The sequence below is a fragment of the Python bivittatus genome, unplaced genomic scaffold (genome assembly GCF_059951505.1).
Source record: "Python bivittatus isolate LINGU-HERP-01145 unplaced genomic scaffold, Pbiv_v1 ctg000020_np1212, whole genome shotgun sequence".
Classification (NCBI taxonomy): Eukaryota; Metazoa; Chordata; class Lepidosauria; order Squamata; family Pythonidae; genus Python; species Python bivittatus.
Window position 1 is genome coordinate 70,472,307 of NW_028277030.1, and position 6,330 is coordinate 70,478,636.

A 6,330-nucleotide genomic window follows, 5' to 3' on the forward strand; every position below is an offset into this window, starting at 1 on the left:
TTGTTTCTTCTCTGGTACAGTCACCCAAGCTAGGGAGCCTTCCTTCACTTTGTTTCTCAAGATGATGTAACTCATCAAGATAGATAGGGTGACCAAACTCTATGGAACTCAGGACTTTTTTTTTTTGCTAAATAATGAATTCTGACTGGCATTGCTACTCATTGCAAGGGGAGAAAAGCCACACTGCCAAAGCCCTTCCATCTAAGCAATAATCAGAGACAGGACAGCTTTGCTACTTTTCCAGCTGAAGATATTTCAAAAACTAGTGCTAGAAATGTAATATGGTATAGGAACCAAATAGCAGCCTTTCCCATCCTGGGGCTCTCTGGCTGCTTTGGGACTGGAACTCATTTAGAGACACCAGGTTGAGAAGGACCTGGATGGACTACAGCAAGGGTTTCTTAACCTTGGGAACTTTAAGAGATCTGGACTTCAACTCCCAGAATTCTGGGAGTTGAAGTCCACATCGCTTAAAGTTCTCAAGGTTGAGAAACCCTGGATTAGAGAATTAGGCCAGTTAAGATAGAATCTATAGCTTTCTCCTGAATCTTCTCCTGAATAGCCTTCTAAGAAACCTTATACAGCAGCAGGCTTACTCCAGTCAGGTCTCCTCCCTCACTAAGGAAGGCGATAGATTCATTGATGGTCCTCAACATCCACAATTGCACCAAGATGGCAGTGTTTGATGAGGTCCAAACATCATACTAGAATATAATGTAGTTTGGTTGTGACACAGAGTGTGGTATGAACCCAGCCACTATGGTTTGCAAACTATGGTTTATGAAGCTGTGGTTTATGTCCACAAATGGCTGCACTTGCATCACAAAACAGGGAGGAGATGCAGCACTGAATTCCTCTACATGTTGCCAGTGTGCCCATAGCCATCCTCCTTGGCACTCAGCAGGATTTCTGTTCCATCTGACCTTTTCTATTTATATATTTATGATAGTAAAAGGCTGGCATGCTACAAAGAGAAGCTCTAGCCTCTAGCATCATCTTTATTTTTGGTAATGTATCTAAGTCCCAAATGGATTTCATAAGCCTCCTTAAAAATAAAAACGATGGTAGGCTATAACCACTAGGCAACAAGAAGAAAAAAATAAGCAGGAGGAGTAGGGGATATCCTCTAAAAGAGAGTGCATTTTGGTCAACTGGAGCTTTATGATTAAAAATGTCAATATGGTAACCATGTTGTGAATGGGCAAATAAAGACCCCACACCGAGCAGCGTTTTGCAAGAGCAGACACAACTGATTCTCAACATTCAAAATGTGCCTATCAGCCTCCCAAAATTTGGGATTTCTTTGCTAAGGCATGGGGATAATTGAGCATTGACTTATGGATTAATTGGGTGCTCACTATTAAATATTTATTTATTCAATATATTTTCTGCCTTTTCTTCAGGAGTTTAAGACAGCATACCTGGCATTACTTTCTCTATTCCCCCTCCTCCACCCACTACAATAATTCTGTGGCATAAATTGGGTTGAAAACTAGTGACTGTGGGTTTCCAGGGCAGAGAGTACTCTTGAACCTAAGTATCCTTGGTGTTAGCCCAACATTTTAAACACAACACCACACTGATTCTCAGGGTGAGGATGTAATGGAGTTGGGTCTGTTGAGTAAATTTCCCTCAATCCTGCCATTCCTGTTGCACAACCTGACATGTGCATGTAGCTGCCATTGATATTCATATATTATTGACTATGTGAAATTATAGGTAGTCCTCACTTACCTCGCCTTGTTTAGCGATTGTTTGAAGTTACAACAGTATTAAAAAAACAACTTTGTGACCAATCCTCGCACTTACGACCATTGCAGAATCCCATGGTCACATGATTGCTATTCGGGCACTTCACAACTGGCATGCATTTATGACTGTTGCAGCATCCTGCAGTCACATGATCACTATTTGCATGCTTCCCAATCGGCTTGCCACAAGCAGAGTTAATGGAGAATGCAGAAGTAAAATCTTATATCATAGTCATGTGATGTTTTGCTTAATGACCACAGTGCTTTGCTTAACAACCAAATAGGAAGTGATGTTGTAAGTCCATCATGGCCGTGTGATTTTCTGCTTAGTGAACACAGCACTTAGTGACAGAGTTGCCAGTTCCAGTTGTGGTCGCTAAGCAAGGACTACCTGTATTGTCACACTTTGGGTGACCGCTTCTACCTGATATACAAGTACAGTAAATCTGGGCAAGTTGGGTTATACATTGGGAGGCTTTCAACTCTTTCCCACATACTTTTGTACATGATGATGAAGGAAGTATTCCTTCTGAATAAAGCGTACAACCGCAACTGATTGAGTTGTAATGTTTAATAGAGTTCTGCTGATGTAAATACTTTTAGAAGGAATAGCATTGGACAGCAGCCCATAACGTAATTACTTCTGAGGAAGTGAGTCCTAAATTGCTTCCTTTGTGATCATGCCAGCAATATGCCACCCTGATTTTAAAACCATTTTAAAACATTGTCTTTATATTAACTTGCATGGTACAACAGGCTAAATCCACTCGTTTTAATTTGTTTGCAAATATAGAAAGCTTAGAATGAATTGAAAAAAGCCTTGGGGTGTTTCATGGAGAGAGCATTTGTCCCTTGCTTGAATATTTCTGTGCATTAGACCTGCCGGCACATTAGACTTTGCTGAAAGTGGAGGGAGTGTAAGACTTGTGTATGGGGAAGTACACAGAGAAACAGCTAATGAGATCTTTTCCCTAAAAATGTTCCACATTCTTATCCACAGTCTCATACTGGCATGGCACAGAATCAGTGAATGAAAGAAAGGATAAAGAGAGTAGGAGGTTCAATGCAAAGTTATACACAGCATAAATTTCTGGGAAGTTAGCATGGAATTCATGTGGATACAGCCTATTTCATTACTCCTCTTGCTCCCCAAAGATCCCCGCCTCCCAGTCCTCGCACTCTTTTGTCCCACAGGCAAATGGAGTTGAAAATGTTTGCTTTCCTCAAAGTGGCATTTGCTACTTTTACTGACATAAAGCACAGTATGATCCCTCTCTCACTTTTGGCAAAGAGAAAAGGCGGGGGCGCAACTTCACAGTTCTTATCTGGTTATTTTAATTTATTTTAGTTTTATTTTTATGGTGGCCTTTCAGTAGGACCAAACAGCTACTTCACAGGAGTCAGTTCGCTATGAAAAAATAGTCTGATATGTTTCCCTCTTCAGCTCCCATCCTGGGAGAAAAAAATATTTTGCAGAATTTTCTGAATTTTTTTCACCTTTTTTTTTTTTGTTTTTTAGAAGGAGGCAGATGCTACGGTGCCCCAGAACAGTAACTTAATCCATCCAAAGCACTGTAGATAATGTAAAAGGATGGCCAGGTTGTAAATATCCTGCTGCTATCATATGGCATATATTGTGACTTTAAAAGAAGGAACCCTCTCATCGCTGACTGGTAAGCTACATGTCTGAAAAAATTTATCTTGGGCCTCTTGATCTGGCTATCAAAAAATAAGATACAGAATTATGAGAGCGTACATGTTTTCAGATGCAGCTTCAATCTTTGCAGAACAAATTTCAGATTAAAAAAATATATATTCCCCCCCCCCAAAAAAGCTAAGCGTTTCAAAACAGGACTCCAAGCAGTATATGGAAAAGAAAGGCAAACAAAGGAGGATAGGGTAGGGGAATCCATAATGCAAGATATCCATAGTTCAAATACTGCTATGTTCATAGCACAGAGGTTACACTTAGAATTGGCACAAAGGAAGGACAGCCGTTTTGGTTCTACATTGTCTCTACCCATTGTGTGACTGAAGAGTTTATACTGAAATCAGCAAAATCCCATCCGGCGGTAGACAAAGCAACGGTTAGATGACTGATCAGAGTTTTTCCCTTCTCTGTTCTACCAGGGATATTCTGAGAATGTACCATGCACCTTTAATTCATGTGGTCATTATTATAATCATGATACAAAGCTTAAGTTAAGATTTGCATGGAGAAAAGGTAGCATTACCACAAAGTGATCTGTACTCATGCCCCTAGGAGAAGGAAAGTTCAGTTGTCATTCTGTAGCATGTGTATCAGCCTTCACCCAAACTGATGCTTTCCCAAGGCAGTGAACCACAACTGTCATGGTCTCCAGCCAGTGTGACCATTGACCAAATACACTGAGAATAATGGAAGTTATATTGTAACACGTTCAAAAAGAATCAGTTTAAGGAAGGCTGGTATATATGTATATTATTCATAGGTGAGGGAGGTGGTGCTATGGAAATTAAAAACATGTAAACTTTTTCTTCCGTGAGTCATCCCCATAAAGAAATTATGAATTTCCTTCGAAGTAATACTGAAAACAACAACCACAAATAAGATTTATTCATAAATTCAACAGGTTTTTATAGGAGATTACATCTTGTGGATGGAGGGAATCCAACCTCAAACCCTAAACAAAAATAAAACAAATCCCACTCTTGCACACCCCACCTTGTAACAAAATTGCCATGAATGAAAGAAAGAATTGAGCTCCATGATCTGTGGATTCAGATGAATGCAGTGTGGTTTTCAGAACTTCTGCCTTGAATGAGAGCTTGTCTGCCAAAAAAGTATGCAGGGCTTGGCATGGTCAAAATGCTAAGCTGAATCCATGGCTCACACAAGGCACGGGTAAACCACCTTGGGTCTGTCTCTGTCACTCTGCATAAATTGACACATCCAGAGAACTTCCCCATCACTCTGTATTGCCAGGAAAAATTCACAGTGATTGGGCAAGATGTCATTTATTAACTATCTCAACCAAGGTTTCTCTGATGGGCCTCTGAGGAACCTCAGGACCATCTGAAGAACTTTGAAAACCCCACATGCCTACAGAAAGTAGGCACCAAAGTGCCAGGGGGTGTTTTAAAAACAGCCAATAATGAATGGCACAGCTTGATTTTAAAATTATGGACTTAGTGCTATTACATATCTCCCCTTTTTTAGCTTATCATCCTTTAGGAAAATTTTTGATCGTTTTACTAAGTTGACTTCTAAATTTTGGTTCATATATCCTGCATAGTACCAGCCAGAGGAATTCTCTTGATAGATATATAGATATATATATCTCCTACCAATTCTCACCCAGTTTGGTAAAAGAGCATTTGTTCTAGAAATTATTTTTAAAAAGCAAAGAATATCAGAGAAATTCCCACAAGGGTTCTTGCATTTATTTCAACACAAGGTGACTAAGAGTGCTTAGGTCAGTGCTCAAATCGACCTTTCATTGTACAGTCAAATTTCTAGCAGGCTGCAACCTCTCTGATGTCCTGTGTTTCAGCTGAATTCTAAAGGAAGACTGTCAGTGGGGAACTCTCCTCTTGGGGCTTTTTCAATAGGGATATGGTTTTTATTGCTAAGGCAGTTCTGCCCTTAAGAAATTGTTGAAGAAGTTCTCCTTCCACTAGTGATATCTGAAGGAACTGTCCACTTAATTTCTTTGGCCACAAATCTTCAAAGGGCCTTTTGGACCTAGCTCTTGTCCTGTCTTGGTGGCACCATTGTAAGGTCAGCATAACAATCAGCCCCTCCCTTTTCTCCCACGGTCAGCTTTCTGATCCATGCAGGAAGTAAAATAAGCCTCCCCACTGATTCTCGCAAACCAGTTGATGGTATCAGTACTTTCCATTGCATGAGGTCCCAACTTCCTCTTACTACAACAGTGTAATTTTATACAAACAGGGAACTTCCATTTGCAGAAACTTCACTCTCACCACAGAAGGAAGCTGACACTTAGTGTAATGGAAAGCACCCAACGAAAGCACTGATTGACTGGCAGGGAATTCAGGTAGCTCCTGGCACGCATTTGAAACCACATCTAATAACACCCATGGACTCTGACTAGAATGAAACCCATATCGGCTCAGGCTGAAACTTAACCTAGTGAACTATCTAAAGCTGGAAGGTCTCAGAGGTCTCTCCAGATATGAAGGGGATATGAAACTTAACCAAGTGAACTATCTAAAGCTGAAGGCCTGAGAGTCCTCTCCAGATATGAAGGGGGTATTGCTGGGAAGTATTCAGTCCTGCAGGAACACTGTCAGCCCTTTGAGGTAGTCCAGGCAAGAAACCATAACCATGAGTACTGAAGTCTGAAAGCACTTCTCCTCTCCCTTGCCTTTACTTTCTGAGAAGTAGGGAAGGTTCCTTCTAAGATGCTTTCTTCACCCCCATTCCTTCTGTGGGCTGAATGTTGTCTAGGCTGCAGCTCTTCCTCCTGCCTTCCTATGAGGGTTATTCTCATTGCCCATTACAGATTATATGAAGCCTCTGATCCTAAAGCCTTGACTCTGGCCTGTTGCCCTTCCTTGAGCATCCAGCAGCTTG